The sequence below is a fragment of the Coffea eugenioides genome, chromosome 1 (assembly GCF_003713205.1).
Source record: "Coffea eugenioides isolate CCC68of chromosome 1, Ceug_1.0, whole genome shotgun sequence".
Lineage (NCBI taxonomy): Eukaryota > Viridiplantae > Streptophyta > Magnoliopsida > Gentianales > Rubiaceae > Coffea > Coffea eugenioides.
Window position 1 is genome coordinate 31,672,635 of NC_040035.1, and position 16,838 is coordinate 31,689,472.

Below are 16,838 nucleotides of genomic sequence, written 5' to 3' on the forward strand. Positions count from 1 at the left end.
CTGCGAGCTGGCTCCGACACGAACCACGTTGGAAGGAACAAAAAGAAAACCCTCCGAGGATCACAAGACTTATGCCAAGAGGTGGAGGAAAATAGTTGCAAAAGTCGAGCCACCGATGACTGAGGATGAAATCATACGCACTTTCATTAAAGCACATGATCCGCCGTACTTTGAAGAAATTTTCCGCATGACTGGATGCTCGTTCGCTGCCATTGTCAATAAACTTGAGGAGTACGATGACTTCGTGAAAGTTAGGAAGATTGTTAATGTCTCTGCCCTCAAATCCCAGTTGGATGCCTTGCAAGGACAGGGGAATAGTGGGAAGAACCCGCAACTTAAAAAAAAAGAGGGGGAAGCTGCCTTCATATGGGATCGAAACCCTATCCCAAGGCCTAGACCTCGACAATACCCCACCTACTCAAACCCTTACCCTTACTATTCAAACCCTCATCCTGTTTATCACACCAATATCACTCATCCTCGACCTCGCCCTAATTACACCAACTCGCCCATAGCCCCTTTTCAAATATCTCAATCTAATTTCCAACAAATTCGACCCCGACCTCCCTACAATCAACAATTTTCTCCACCAAATAGACCCACCTATGATTATCCCCAACCCACCAAAACCTACAGCCAAAGCCGTACCCGAACATTCACCAATCTAGGCAGGCCGTTGGACCAGTTGTATGAGCAATTAAAGGCTGCCGGTAAAATATGTGTGATTCCCCCTCCAACTTACCCTTATGGCATGCCTGCCGGATACAATCCACAGTCCGCTTGTGCCTATCATTCGGGAGCATCTGGTCACCCAACCGCTGATTGTAAAGCCCTTAAGCACAAAGTCCAAGACATGATCGAGGCTGGGGAAATAGTGCTAAGAGGAAAGGGTGAACAAGGACCAAGTGTAAGTACAAACCCCTTTCCCAAACACAAGGACACCTTAGAGGCATCCACCTCCAATGACGAAATTTGAAAAATCTTGAAGGAACCTTGCACAATTTGGATGGCCGAGTATCTTCCCTCTCGAAGGGGAATTTTGGTAAATCTAGGGGTTGTTATTTACTAAAGTTCGCAAAAACTATTTCTTGCATATGTGAATAGTTTAATGAAAGCATCTTTTGCAATTGAGTTTTTATCTTGTTTCCGCTTTGATTTGGAGTTTCATGAAATGCACAGTTTGTTTTATTTATTTGATTTTTATCCTGATTTTTTAATTCTTTAAGATGGCCAAAGATGAAATTATTTGACCCTTTGAATATCACTGTGCTGGAATCCGATGACGGCTTCATTGAAAAATCCCTTCATTGAAAATCTCTTCATTGGGAAAATCCCTTCATTGAAAATCCCTTCATTAAAAAATCTCTTCATTGAAAAATCCCTTCATTGAAAATTCCTTCATTAAAAAATCCCTTCATTGAAAATCCCTTCATTAAAAAATCCCTTCATTGAAAATCCCTTCATTAAAAAATCTCTTCATTGAGAAAATCCCTTCATTGAAAAATTCCTTCATTGAGAAAGCTCTTCATTGAAAAATCCCTTCATTAAGAAAGCCCTTCATTGAGAAATCCCTTCATTGCGTATTCTAACGGGAGCCAAGTTGAAAGAAGCTAATTGGTTAAAGCAGTGTCATGAACAATTGGCCCTGATTGATGAAAAGCGTCTCAATGATATGGCCAATGTTATCAGAAACGCATGGCTCGGGCTTACAACAAGAAAGGTCCACCGGCAATCCTTTGAAGAATGGGACAAAGTGCTAAAACAAAATTTTCCAATGCAAGATGAAGCCAAAGGCAAATTTGCTCCAAGTTGGCAAGGGCCATTCGTTGTTCAAAAAGTGTTACTTGGCGGGGCATTCATTTTGACAGAGATGGATGGGCAAACATTCCCTCAACCTATCAACTCAGACATGTGTAAGAAGTTTTTATTTTTGATTATGCAAATTTCTTTTGGAAATCATGCAAGGGGCGAAACAAAAGTCAGGCCATCTTCCTTTCCAATCAAAACATTTCATCCCTCGTCATCCCCTTTGAGCTATCAGAACAATAATTTTTGTTTGGCAGCCCCTGAGAATTGCAAACCCCATACTGGGGCAAATTTATTTTGAGAAAAGATGATCAAGAGGGAAAAGAAGAAAGAAAACCCCCACATTGGGGCAAATTTATTTTGAGATGATATGATCAAAAGACAAAAGAAAAAAAAAGAAGGCAAAAAACCCCCACATTGGGGCAAATTTAGTTTTCAAAAGGAAATGCAAAAGTGAGGAAATGCAATGAAAAATGCGAAGAGAGAAATCCAATCAAACTGGGGCAAATTTTCCTCGGTTTCGTTCAAAATTGGAAACAATCTCAAAATGATGCAATCTCAGGTTATTTCACACCTCTCATTAAAATTTTTTCCTTTCAAGCCTCAACTTTTCTTGAAAACACCCCACCTGACCTCATTTCAAAAGCCCAAAATCCTGGCTTTCGTCGCTTGCTGTATTTCTATTGGGAAGTTTGCTAATCAACTGGCGAGTGATGTCCATAATGCCTTCGCTTAAGTTTATAAGGGAAGCGCACTTTACTGATGCCAGCAATCTTCAACTTACATTCCTGAGTCGATTATGGTCGAACTCTTCCATTGCTTTCTTAGGTGAAAACCCGAAATGGCACCTCAAAAGAAAGGGAGAAAAAGAAGAAAAGAAAAGAAAAACAAAACAAAACAAAAGGTGGTGGGGGGCAACCTTGGTGAAAACCCGGAAGGGCGCCGAGGTGGATTTTTACAATGAGCGAGCACGAGAAGGAACAGCTGGTGACTTGGTTCATTTGGGATTTCTCTTCGAAATACTTCTACCAGTATCGAATTCCGAAACAAGGATATCCAGGGATTCGAATATAACATCCGTTGGCCAAAACTGTGTCACTTTGGAAAAATATTCTTTTGCAAATACATTCTTATGAAACTCATTTTTCCTCAATTGCTTGTATTCATGGCATTTTATAGGATTGAGCACAATTGATTGTGTTTTGTATTCTTTTTCACATTCATTCGTGCATGACATGTGAAGTTACCTTGCATACATCATTCTTGGTCATTGAATTTCGGTGAATAACAATCCCCGTGGTTTACTCAAAGCATACTTGGATTCAATCATCTCTTGAAAAGGGTTAAGGTTCAACAAAGCCAGTTACGCAGGCTTCACAATATGGCAAAATGCATACCCGGTCAGTCTGGGAAAAGCAGTGACGTTTGGAAGCGACAAATCCAACTAAGTCAGATGCCGCAGCAAAAGTTGGCGAAGGCATCAAAAGACTCATGTTTACACGATTCTCAAGGGCAAACGGCTCAAATGATGGTGGCACTTTTCTTTGTCCTTTCTCTTTTGCAGAAAAATTTCACGCGTGAAAACAGTCACACTTTGCACTGGGGCAAGTATCGGAAAGGATTCCCCAGTGAACAAAGATGGATCGAAAATGTCACGAGCAAATTTGCTCAAAAGGTGCAACAACATGGCAATGCGGAATCAACTATAGGCGCAGATGCAAAGACTTAACCTCTACTGGGGCAAAACTTTGAGATCCTTTTCAGGTAAGTATATTAGAATGTCATGACCTTAAATCTTATTCGAGTCAGTCCCATGATTTTAAATCTTATTCGAGCCAGTCCCATGATTTTAAATTTTATTCGGGTCAGTCCCATGATTTTAAATTTTGTTCGGGTCAGTCCCATGATTTAATTTTTATTCGGGCCAGTCCCATGATTTTAAACTTTATTCGGGTCAGTCCCATGATTTTAAATTTTATTCGGGTCAGTCCCGTGATTTTAAATCTCTTGTTCGGGCCAGTCCCATGATTTAAGTTTTTATTCGGGTCAGTCCCATGATTTTAAATTTTATTCGGGTCAGTCCCATGATTTTAAATTTTGTTCGGGTCAGTCCCATGATTTTAAATTTTATTCGGGTCAGTCCCATGATTTTAATTTGTTCGGGTCAGTCCCATGATTTTAATTTTATTCGGGTCAGTCCCATGATTTAATTTTATTCGGTCAGTCCCATGATTTTAAATTTTATTCGAATCAGACCCATGATTTTAAATTTTATTCGGGTCAGTCCCATGATTTTAAATCTCTTGTTCGGGCCGGTCCCATGATTTTAAATTTTGTTCGGGTCAATCCCATGATTTTCATTTTGTTCGGGCCAGTCCCACGATTTTAAACCTTGTTCGGGTCAGCCCCGCTTTTAAATTTCTTGTTCGGGTCAGTCCCGATTTTTAATTTCCTGTCTCGGATCAGTCCCGCTTTTAAATTTCTTTTTTTAATTTCTTGTTGGGTCAGTCCCATTTTTAAAATTTTGTCAAAGAGGTCAATCCCGGTTTCTAAAGCGTCCATCGTCCGAGTCATTCGCAGCCAAATAACACAGGTGAGTATTTGGTGTCTACTTCTTTGTCTCAAGTTTTTCCAAAACTCAGACAAAGAGGGGCAAACTGTAGACACCAAATTTTCAGTGTAATTTCATTTACTATTTGGTTTTTATTTGTCGTGTTAGTTTTATTCACTTTTTAGTTTTAGTTTTTTAGTTTTTATTTTATTATTTTTATTTGTAAGTTTTAGCATAGAATTTCTCGAAAAAGGAAAAAAAAGAGAAAAAAGAAAAAAAAGAAAAAAGGAAAAGCATTCAAAAAATATGATTTAATTGTTTTTTAAATTCAATGTTTTCTTGAAAAAGAGAAAAATGATAAAAATGAAAAATGATTTAAATTGTTGTTAAATGATTTACTTAAATTGTTGTTTTTGTTACTTATTTTTATTATCAATTTTGTTAAATTATTAAAAAAATAAAAAAAATAGCCGCACATGCATGCGGCACCAAAATTTTTTACAGGAGGGCTAGAGGATTCTTGGCTCAATGGATCGGATGGCTGGGGGAGAGAGTAGAGCAAACCTTTCATCCTCACCATTGGGGTGAGGGTTTAGGAGCCTTGGGTTTCATATAAAAGAAAAGAAAGCAGCGGCAGGAAAGGGGTTTTTTCTGGGAGAACGGCTGATGAAGGTTGGACGGCTAGAAAAAAAAACGCAGCTTTGAGGGAGTGGTGAGCAAAAAGAGACGAAGCAAGAGAGATAGCTACGCGGGGGGGGGGTTTCTTGGTAACAGCAGAGAACTAAGGGAGAGTTTTGGAGGGATAACCGGAGAAGCAAGGAATAGAGTGGGGGGCTGAAGTGGGTGAGAAAAGGAGTGACGGCTGAAAAACTGAGGGCTTTGAAAGATTGGAAAACTGAGGAGGGTTTGAAAAATAGAGCAACGGGGGAGAGACCGAGAAGAAGAGAGTGAAGAGGAAGGAACGTGAGCCCAACAAAGGACAGCCTCCAATCTCGGGGCCAGAGAGACAACCTCCGTTTCAGCTTCCAGGTATCTGATAGCCATCGTTCTTCTCCCCCTGGGTTCTGAAGTCGCAATGGCTGACTTCCACATCTTCTTTCTTTTGTTTGTTTCCAGAAGTGTTGATAAATATTCAAACTTTGAGTTTCTGTTTGCTTTTTATATTGATACTAAGCTTGTTAATAGCCATGATAAGTTAGAACCAAATCTGTTAAAGTGAAGCCTGGTTTTGCGTTTTTGTTGGGTCTTTGTTAAGCCGAATATGCATCTTTGTTAAGCTTGTTGAAATCAAGGACTCATGGTTATTGTTGTCTTGTCGTTCTCCCTCTTTGCTTCCTGTTTACTCTTTATACAATGATCTGTTCCTTTTCCTGCAAACTTGGGTCACCTAGTTGAACTTCATTTCGGTGGTTATGCTGGGATTTTGAGGATTATATGAAACAAAAATGATGGGTTCGATTGGAAGGTCTTAGCGGAAAGTCTGCTGCCGCTTTGTCCATTTCAATTAGACTGCATTTTACTTCTTAGCGGAAGGTCTTAGTTGAATTATCATGACTAAGGTTGTGTTCAGTCAGAGTATTAGGAAAATGAAGCATATGCGTATTTGAGAATTCGGTAATACAATCATCAGTTTCATTTGCCTTGTTTCTGGTTTGTTTGGGTCAGAATTTAGCATGAATATAGATCATTTCTGATGTATTTTGAGTCTGAAAGTTTGTTGGAAGCTCATGGTATGATATTGCTGAAGTTGCCAAGCTATTTAAAAGTTGTTCCTTTCAAAAACGCAGCAAGGGAAAGTTTGCCGCACCTTTTATGCTGTGTTTTCTTCTTTTAGTTACTAATTGAGCTTGTGCACTTCAGTTTCGTGTTTAATCTTGTGCTGAAAAGAGGAAATTGGATGAGTGAATTGAGTTTGCAAGTATGGGTCTAAAAATACTTGAGTTATGATTGAATGCTTGCTGAAAAAATAGACTTTCAGGTTATTGAACCATTTTTGCATAGATGTTTTTCCAGAATTGTTCATGATACTTTTCTAAGTTTTCTTGTTTGTTTGGATATCGAAGTTACGGGTTGTATTACGTACTTTGAAGCTTGGATGTTGGGGCCTTGTTTAAGTTTTTTTGGTTGCCAATAAGCTGCGAAAATTCTGGAAATAGAAGTCAGCTATGAGGAAGTAAGATGCTTCGTAAACTTTGCAGCAAAGGATAATGAAGTTTCCGAATCTTTGTCTGCATTTTCAGATTTTGCATGATTTTATGACTAAGTTACCGGCTTGTTGAAGTTTGTATTTGCTTTGGGTTTAATGTCAAGGCTTTGCTTGGTCGGCTGATATGTTAGTTGCATTATGATTTCATTTATTTGAGAAGCTCAGTATATTGCAGAAACAAAGAGAGCTTGGTTCGGTAGTCATGTCTGAAGCATTTGCATGTTCTTGCATGAAAATCTCTCAATAATTGCACTTTGGTCCCCCAAGTCTCCCTTAGTTCCATTGTGGCCCAAATAATTGGAAAAATCGATCAAATTGGCCCCTCAAACTTCCTTTTTCCTTTCAATTAGGCTCTAGCTTTGCGAACATGGCTGTTTAGGTTATTTAATTGCTTCAACATGTATGTGATTATTTGTGATTACTTGACTCGTCTTTGCTTTTGAACCTCTGAGGTTCTTGAATGTTTCGATTGGACTCGAATGATTGATTAAGGTTTGCTTTGGGGTCCCTAGTAGATGCTATATTTGGGAATTGGATGGGTCATTCCGTTTTCTTGGTCTTTAAGCATTGTTTGATTACATTTAAGTCGTAATTAGGGAGGATTTGGTGGTTTGTTAGTACCCCTTTTAAAGTTTATAAGGCATTTTGAATTTACTTTTGCCTTTTACTCTACTTATTTTTGAAGTGATGCATTAATCCCTTGCTTTGATGGTTTTAGCCCAAGCTATCTTTTTCTTTGGTGACTCTAGCCCAAGTTAAGTCTTGTTCACTCTACTAACATCATGAATGGGGAGGTATAATTTCTTTTATCCCTTTTTGTCTCTCCTATGTGATCCAACGTGCTAAGTGAGAATTGCATGTCTACTTTGCTTTCCTTGCCTTTCCTTAATTCCTTTCATTTATTCATTTGCTTTTGTTTTTATCAAGTTATCCTTTATGGGGTATGTGTACACCTCTTGGCTTGTAATAGATAGGGCTTGGAGAGCATTTTTGTCCATTTTTCCCCTTCCCCTTTTGTTTTAGTTAGCAAATGTAATAGATTCATTAGATTGATTGCTTGCTTTTGTTGCTACGTGTTAATTTGCTTTATTAGGCTCTTGCATTTAGTCGAGCATGCTAAGTGTTATGTGCTACGTGTTTATAGGTGATTGACATGTCTACTTGCTTTCTATAGTCATAGATAAATGTAATGGATGAATGCACGTCACCACACTAGTCCAACGCTAGTTGTGGCTCATTGTCCCGTTTTTCACTAGTTCAACGCTAGTAGGAATTCATAGATATGGGCTAGTCCAATACTAGACCCTTAGGGATTTCCCTCGCTAGTTCATACCTGCATGTTTCATTACACTTCATGCATTTTTCTTAGTTTTCTAGCATTTGGCATGCTCCTCCAATCCTTTCCCCTTCATTTTAGGTTTTTGCATCCTCATGCTAGTTATAGGGTACATTTGCTTGAGAGTCCCCTTTAGATAAGGGAAACGAGCGAGTGTGGCTACAAAATAGCCTTAGCACGCTAGTTCTTCCTTCTAATCAAAGGGAAAATTAAAGTCGTGAAATTAGGAGTCATTCCCGTACCCGACTTGATGCATTCCTCTAGGTTCATACACTTTCATTCTCATCATGTCACTCCCTCACCTTCTTTATCCACATTTTCTCACTACTTATATCTTTCTCAATACAAATGCCATGTTCTCACATTTTTCTTCTTGTCACTTGTTTTTCTACATCACAAATTGCACCCAATTGCACTTATATGTATCTACTATCATATTTTCATCCATTTGCACACAAACACCTTTATTTTCTCAATTTGCACACATGCACTTGTCTTACATTTGCACACATGCACGTTTTCTTACATTTTCACACTTGCACTCATATTTGAGTCTTCATTTGCATCATTCGCGACCTCTATGAGGACTTTCCTTATTGGCCACCACAACTCATGTGTTTGGGACCAAAAAGGCTCGTAAGAGACATTTTAGATTTAGGATTGCATTTCCTTTTCATATCCATTAGTCACATCCAACATGCAACGCATATTTTGGGTAGAAGAAATTAGGAAAAGAGGGGCTAAGTCACGCAACTAGCTTTGGCTAGGGTAAGGGAGTGCCTTAGGCTTTGCCTTTGCCTTCTCCCTTATCAAATGTGACCTCCGATCCCTTTCTTTGGTTACATAGACCTAAAAAATTCTTTAAAAAGGGTTTGTTTACTTTTTTCCAAAAATCACTTTTTTGGGTGACTTGGTACACCCTAACTCTATACCAAGTGGCGACTCCATTTTCCATTCAAAACCCTTTTTGAATTTTGTTTGGCCAAATCGTCGCATTTTCAAGTCCCACGGCCTTTTATTTTCATTTTCACGCACGTTCATATACATATTCCACACACTACTTTCATACACTTCAAAAAGTGGGGCGCGACAGGATCAATTCTAATCCTAAATAGGGAAGAGTGGTATGACAACCACTAAAAGTAAAAAAGAAAACTTGGACACTCATTAGTTCGTGCGACACTAGCAAACTTAAAGTTGGAGACGTTGCTACTTCAGCCTAGTATATGATCGAACTACCTAAATGGTTTAAAGGACACTAGGAAACTTAAAGTTGGAGGCATTGCTATTCAGCCTGGTGTATGATCGAACTACCTAAATGGTTAAAGGAGGCTACAGAAGGAAAATTTTAGAGAACTTGAAAGACTTGTATTGAAAATGGTACTTCCCAATTCAAGATTATTTACAAATGAAGGGTGCTTAGCCTATTTATAGGCAAGTCTCAAAACCTTAGATAATTCTGGAAATTTGGCTAGATGACATAACTTATCTAGTCTCTAAAACCTTTTATGTACAAAATCTACACCCTTGGTTTGAAGAAGGCTAATGAAGGAAAACTTTAGAGAACTCGAAAGACTTGTATTGGTACTTACCAATTCAAGATTATTTACAAATGAAGGGTGCTTAGCCTATTAATTGGCAAGCCTCAAAACCTTAGATAATTCTAGAAGTTTGGCTAAATAACATAACTTATCTAGTCCCTAAAGCCTTTTATGTACAAATTCTAGACCCTTCTATAATATACAAGATTAGCCCAGAGGAATCTGAAAACTTCTAAAACCTCTATATATCTTCCAAAATTTCTATGCCCATTCTTCCATGGTTCTCTTGTTAAACCTTAGAGGTTACTAATCTAAGTTTTTCTTGCAATCTTTGTAAGGTACCGTAGTACCTGCCTTGGGTGCTTGGACATGTGTGGACTGTGTCACTGGAATATCGTAGAGACATCATTGTTCTTAAATTGAGTAGCAAAATTAATCCATCATGAAAATTAAACCCCAGCTAAAAAATTTCTATGCCAAATATCTGAAAGCAAAATACAATTAAAAAAATCAATAAGCACTTCACAACCCCATCTAGCAGATATGATATTAATATTCTCAAACATAAATTTATCAATGAAAACACAAAAAGCATCCATTTAAATGTTTAGCAGTCCATAATATAATTGTTCACAATATTACAATTGTTGAAAATAAAAACATTATCTCAACACAATAGTCATGATAAAGATCTATTATAGATGGATTCAATTCCCCAATTACATGAATAAATTCGAAACTGAGTACCAAATATTACGATAGAAGACTCTCTTAAGATCAAAATCACAAATTTTGCCAACTTAGGATCCAAAAGGTATGACAATCATGACATATATGCAGAAAATAATATTGCTTACCATATATTCAATAGTTTAAAATCTGACAAAATTTTCAAGGTCAAAAACAACTCCACCATCTTGTATAAGTAAGTATTTTATTTAATTCATACAAGTACATTATTCTTAGTCCAATTGCTTGGAAATTCCATTTCAATGATTTTGCAAAATTATTTTTCCAAGACAATCTTTTTAGTGATTGATAGATACTTAGTTGATTTTGTGTGTGTGTGTGTGTGTTTCTTTTTTTAAATGAAAGTAAGACTATACTTAAAAGATAGATTTGTTAAATCCATAACCTAAATATATAAGTTTTTATATAGAAACACTAGGTGGGATTACAAGTACTTATCTCAATAAGAATGTGCCACTAACACCTTGACAACAATGATTAGAAACTTGGCCCAAACCTATAATGTAATAGGTAATCACTAATTAACATATACCATTGAACTCATACTCCTATTATTGAAAAAAAATAAAAAGAAACTTTCTGATCTCCTTAATTCATTGTATTAGTAGAATTATTTACGTACTCTCTTTTTGACCCAGTTCACACAATACATAATTTAGCAAAATAATAATATATTGCCTAGTTTGTAATCTCATATTGATAAATTAAGAATGCAAAATTGTGTCCAAACTAATCACTTAAAAAATGACAACAACAAAATCTCGTCATATGCAATCTTAGATCCACAAATCAAAGAACCACCTAAATCATTCATAAATCTAATACAAATCCTTTAACTTTGTTTTTAACCATGAAATTTGAAAATTAAAGAACTCACCTTAAATTGTGGCCATTAAGTTCCAACTGACTATCTCTTGTAGCATCGAAGCCTTTTCCCTTGAAGCTTTTTTGGTCCTTTTTGAGTTCGGTTGAAGAAGTGAAAGAAAAATAGACTAGGATATTGTTTTTAGCATTCATACTAATATGTTAATTTGTTTGATAATATAACTTTTGTCGTTTCTTTTTTTCTCAAACTATCCCTAAATATGTCATGATAATTGTTATAATGGGTGTAACTTTTTTTATAGCTAATTTCTATTTAGTCCTTAAACTTTGCTCTTATTATATATTGAATTCAACTAATTAGTTAAGGATTATATAGCTATTAGATTCGAAATTTGGATCAATGTTTAGAAATTCAAACTAGACAGAATCTGACGGAATTCATGAGTTAGGGGTCAAGAGGTTCGACTGATTGGATCGAGGTAAAAAAAAATCAGAGAATCGGATGGTGTTATTCTGATGTTATAAATATATTTTAATTATATATAAATCTATAAAATAATAAAAAACCTATAGAAATATCTCTTCAAGATTTTCTCTGGATCGAACCCATCTTAGACAAATAAATTGTAAACTAAAAACATACAAGGTTGACATAACAATCATGTAATAACTTATGTATTACTGTATTAGTTTGTGTTAATCATTTATATAATAACACAAACATAACAGTCAAGTAAGAATTTTTATGAATAAAACAATTTAAGAAACGATATAAATTTGATATTATAAGGGTTTTAAAAGTTTAGAACTCAATTTAGAGACTTAATGAGAAAATAATACCAAAATTTAAGATTGAAAATATAGAATAAAAAGTTTTGTGGGTGCATTCATAATTTTTAACATCAAAATATAAAACTAAAAAAGTTCTTGACCCCATAACTAATTAAAGTCTTATTAATACTTTTTCATTCATACCTGGATGTTATGATGTTGGTTCAATTTTTTCACCATCTGTTATTCTTTTTCTTTTTACATTTGCTATGCTGATCTCTCTCTCTCTCTCTCTCTCTCTCTCTCTCTCTCTCTCTCTCTCTCTCCATTTATAGTTATATTTAGTTATTATTTTTTCTTCTTCACCCTTTTTCCTTTCTCTTCTCGATCTTTTTTTATTGTGCTTTTTTTTTTGTTTTTCACTTTCTAATATGAGATCCCATAACACATATTGTTGAGATACGAAATTAGTCTTCATTTGTTTTAAGGAATTAAGAAAAATAACAAAACTTAAAAGAATATAAATAAATATCAGCTAAAAAAGAGAAATATCTAATTCTCACAAGTTTTACTAGTTTTCAGATCAATACGAACCAGATGTTTGTTCCCAGTTCAACCAGTTGATTCAGCCAATTTAAGTCTAAGTATAAAAATGCTAGTATGGATATTTCACAAATTTAAATTCAATTGAATATGGTATAATAGGATTTTTAGACCAGCAGCGGCCAACTATGAGAATTTTTTTAAAATTAAAATGGTACATCTAATTGATGATAAAATAGTATAAGAACATCTTCAGCACAACATTTCAATTTGCAACATCATTGGTAATGTAAAACCCCAATTTAAAGTCTCCAATAGGTAAAGTAGGTAAGTATAAAGGATCTTGGAGTAACAAAGAGAGAATTTGTATAAAATTGAGTTTCAAATATGGCATGTCACAGAATTATTGTTAACTACAACTATACAGACAGTACAAAATAAAAAATGAGGATACTCTCAGATAGATATAGAAATCTTTGTGTGAAGATATAGCAAAGCAATAATATCTAATTGCTTTTTTAGCTCCAACATAAAAAAAACATGGTGGTGTTTTTTAATATGAGTAAAGGCATCCAATCCCAAGAATGCAATAACGTTTCTTAAGCTAACTATGTGGCAAACTGAAAAGGTTAGAAAACTTAACATAACTCATCAATCTCTTAGGTAAAAAAAATTCCTTTAGATTGGTTGGTGGGTCTAACTATGGCAATAAATGGTTTAAGATTGGACATGACAAAAATAAATTTACTCAAAACATATCCTTGAAGTGATTTAGTTTCTTAATGAATCTCCTTATGGTGATTCCTACTAACCCTCACGTGATCCAATAAAGCGTTTAGCTCTTTCACCGTTTCGATGTCATTGTAATGTGATTTGAAATATCTAGGGTACTTCCTATGCAATGATGTCATATCTTGATTAAACTTCTATGCTCGAATTTTATTTCTACAACATAGTTGGGTAATCAACATGAATTATGCTTGACAAAGATTAATCTCTAATGATATAGAGCCAATACCAATCTTCATGTGACGTGTTTAGTAAGTATAATATATATATATATATTTATATAGTATAATTTTGTAGTTGTTCTAGTGTGGTTTTAATTACAAAGTATCGAATGGCTAGGTTTTTCATTTATTTTGACATCTGAAGTGTTAAGTGAAGAAAAACAACATTTCTATTGATTTATTTGCTTTGATCTTGTGTTGTACACTTTTGAATAAAAATTGGAGGATCTTTGCATGTTTAGATGAAGCATTGGGGGTATTTTTAAGTAAACATGAAGTAAAACCAAGAAGAAATGAAGCTAAATTAAGATCTATCGAGAAAAGAGGCAAACAAGGCAAAGTCACGTGAAAGGGGTGTCAATTAGAAATAACACAGCTCAATTTCATTGTTGGCTACAACTAGATTGTTTAGATCTAGGGATAATTTTAGAAATCTCCTGTAACATTTCTCACAATATCACTTGGCATCTCTCAAATTTTAAAATCTCACTTGCCTCCCTTAAATTGACATTTTTATAACATTTTAGCCCTTTTGGACGAAATGCAAGGAAGGTAAATTTTTTTGTTTCAATACTACCTTTATATTATCCTACTTATGAAGCTTACAACAATAACAAAAAATAAAATAATTTTAAAAAGTAAAAATATGAAAATATGAGCATTTATAAATACAATAACAAGTAATTTTGTAGAAATACATAACTACTCCTATTATTTAGCACAACAAATGATGTTTTAACTATATATATATATAAAAATGTATATGTATGTATTTCTAAATACATATTTGGTCATTAGATCATTTCTTGATTTTTTAAATTTTGACTTATTTATAATTTTTTTTTCTATAAGTAGGATTTATATTACAAACCACACGTATGAAGAGATTATTTTAATTTTAGTAACACTTAAATTATATCATGTATTAAAACAATATTTTCTAATAAAATTTCTTGACTTATAATTGTCTCACCAAAATTTTCAAGGTGTTAATTACTTACCAAAATCTTTCTAAATGGTTGACTTTGACTAGATTTAATTTATCCGTGTTTTTTGCTATCCCACAACTACCTTGATACAAAGAAATATGGACCAATATTGGATAGTGATTTGGTTATTTTTATCTATAATTTTTGGTTTAAAAATTTTCTTTTTGTTTTGGTTTTTTGTTAAATAGTGATTAAGAGTGCAAGGATAATATTGTCAATTTGTGACCTTTGATAAGGATATTTAGTCTTGTCAAACTGATAGGGAAGGTAAGTGAAATTTAAAAACCTTAGGAGAGTTGAGTGATATTGTGAAAAACCTAAAGAAAGGTTTTTGAAATTATCCCCTAGATTTGTAGAAACCATTTAGAGTAAGCGTCAATTCCAGTTTTGCTCACCATTGGCTTCACTGCCACATCCTATGGTAGTTCAATAGTAGCTATAATTTTATAGGGTTTTTTTTATCACTTTTTTCTCTTATTTTTTGTCTCCTATAAATAGAATATCAAGAAGCATTGAAAGTATCATTAAGAAGGTTACAAACAATGTAGTTGTTAACTAAAATATATATATATATTTATTTAAAAATCTAGTGTAGGATTAGTGTAGAATTTATTTGTTTTTGCAATTAAAGTTTGGGAAAGAGTTGAAAATTCAATGAAATGGAGCTTTTCTTCGGTATTTTGGTATTAGAACTTCTTTCCTTTACTCTTTATTTCTTGGTATTCGAATTCAATGTTTAGTTTTAAAGTAAATTTGTTGTTTCTTTTCATTTTTATTATGAGTTACTAAATTTTATTCACTAGGGTTAGGATGAAGTTTCTTCTTTGTTAGATGAATTCAACCTGGTTAGTTTTACTATATTTTGTATAAGCTATTAATACATTTGTTTTTACAATTACAGTGAACAAACACATTATTTGTAATCGATTGTAATTCCTAGTTTGTAAAAGCACTAAATCGAAGTTGTAGATTCATGAAAATAAATACACATTTGTGGCTCAAAACAGGTAATTTCACGAAAGCTAATGAACTTGTAGCAAGTTTTATACCACGAAAGTAAGTATGGAGTTGCATAATAGATATGGTGGGTCCACTAGCAAAAGTAGATATCTCATACGTTAAGAGATTATGTCATTGTTTAGCCAACAAATGAAAACTCAATTTGGCAGTTTATTGTTATATTTTCTACCATTTTTTATATGTTTTGTAATTTAGATTAATTTACTCGCTATTATCATCAGTCTAATTAATAGAAGAGTTACATCAATGAATTGATTAATTTTTCTTGTTAGATCGACACTCAAATTCTCTTGCTAACTTGTGTACTTGTAGAAGAAAAAGTCAAGTTTAAATAAACTTCATACCAAGTTTCTGGCATGTATTGCCAGGAAAGAAGCCAATCAATGTCAATATTAAGCACATATTTTATTAGTTTAGACATTTTAACTTTTGTTTCTAGTGTTTTAAATATCTAGGATAGTGTGTTATCGGTTTCATTTCGTGTTTTTAATTAATTTTATTTGCAATACTTAGTTACTATCTATTTTCTTGACTAATTGTGCTTTTGAAATAGAATTAAAGAAAATTTTAGGAGTTGAAGGAAGATATTTCAAGAAAAGCAGAAAAGTTATGAGAGAAGGAAGATCCATACTACTTCTAATGCACCAATAGAAGATATAACCAAAGAAGTGCTCCGAGTATACTTGATTCAGATGAAATTATATTATTAAAAACTAAATTGGACAATTTGATGCGTATGATTGAACAAAATTGGAAAGTAATGTCCTTTCAAATTATAGAACTTGTACTTTATGTGGTGGATATCATGCTACTTATGAATGTATGCAAGTATAATATATGGATCATTTTGATGAATTTCAGTAATATAATTCCTATTTTAGTCAAAGTAATCCTGGTTGCATGAAATATTTTAATTTTGAATTGAGGAATCAATGTAACTATGGTGAATCTATTACTTTCCCTATTTTCTAATTGGAATTTGTGCAAAATGAATCTACATTATCTTAGGAGTTAGCCATTAAACAGCTAGCAAATGTGACTTCCAAACACTTTGAGAAATGCAACAATAGATTAGATAGAATTGAATAAAGGATAAATCAAATCACTTTGAACCTCAAAGTAATGGTTGAACTATTGGATAAGTTAATGAATGCTATACATGAAGTTAATTCACCTAGTAAAATTAAAATCAACTGCAGATAGAATAGTAAAGTTGTCACATAGGAAAGTGAATTGCACTTTGAAGAAATGATGAACATAATCGAAACTATAATGAGAACATTTCCGCTTCATTGGATAATGTCTTGGAGGTTGGACCTTGAACATCAATAGATAACTATTAACAATTATTTTTAAACCTAAGTTCAAAAGACATCATCAATGAAGCTAAACCTATTGGATTTTTTAGTGAGTTCTCAAGTGATACACAAAAGAGATACTGTCAAAGAAACACTTGAAAGAGGTAAAACACTTCCACCTCTCTCACTATT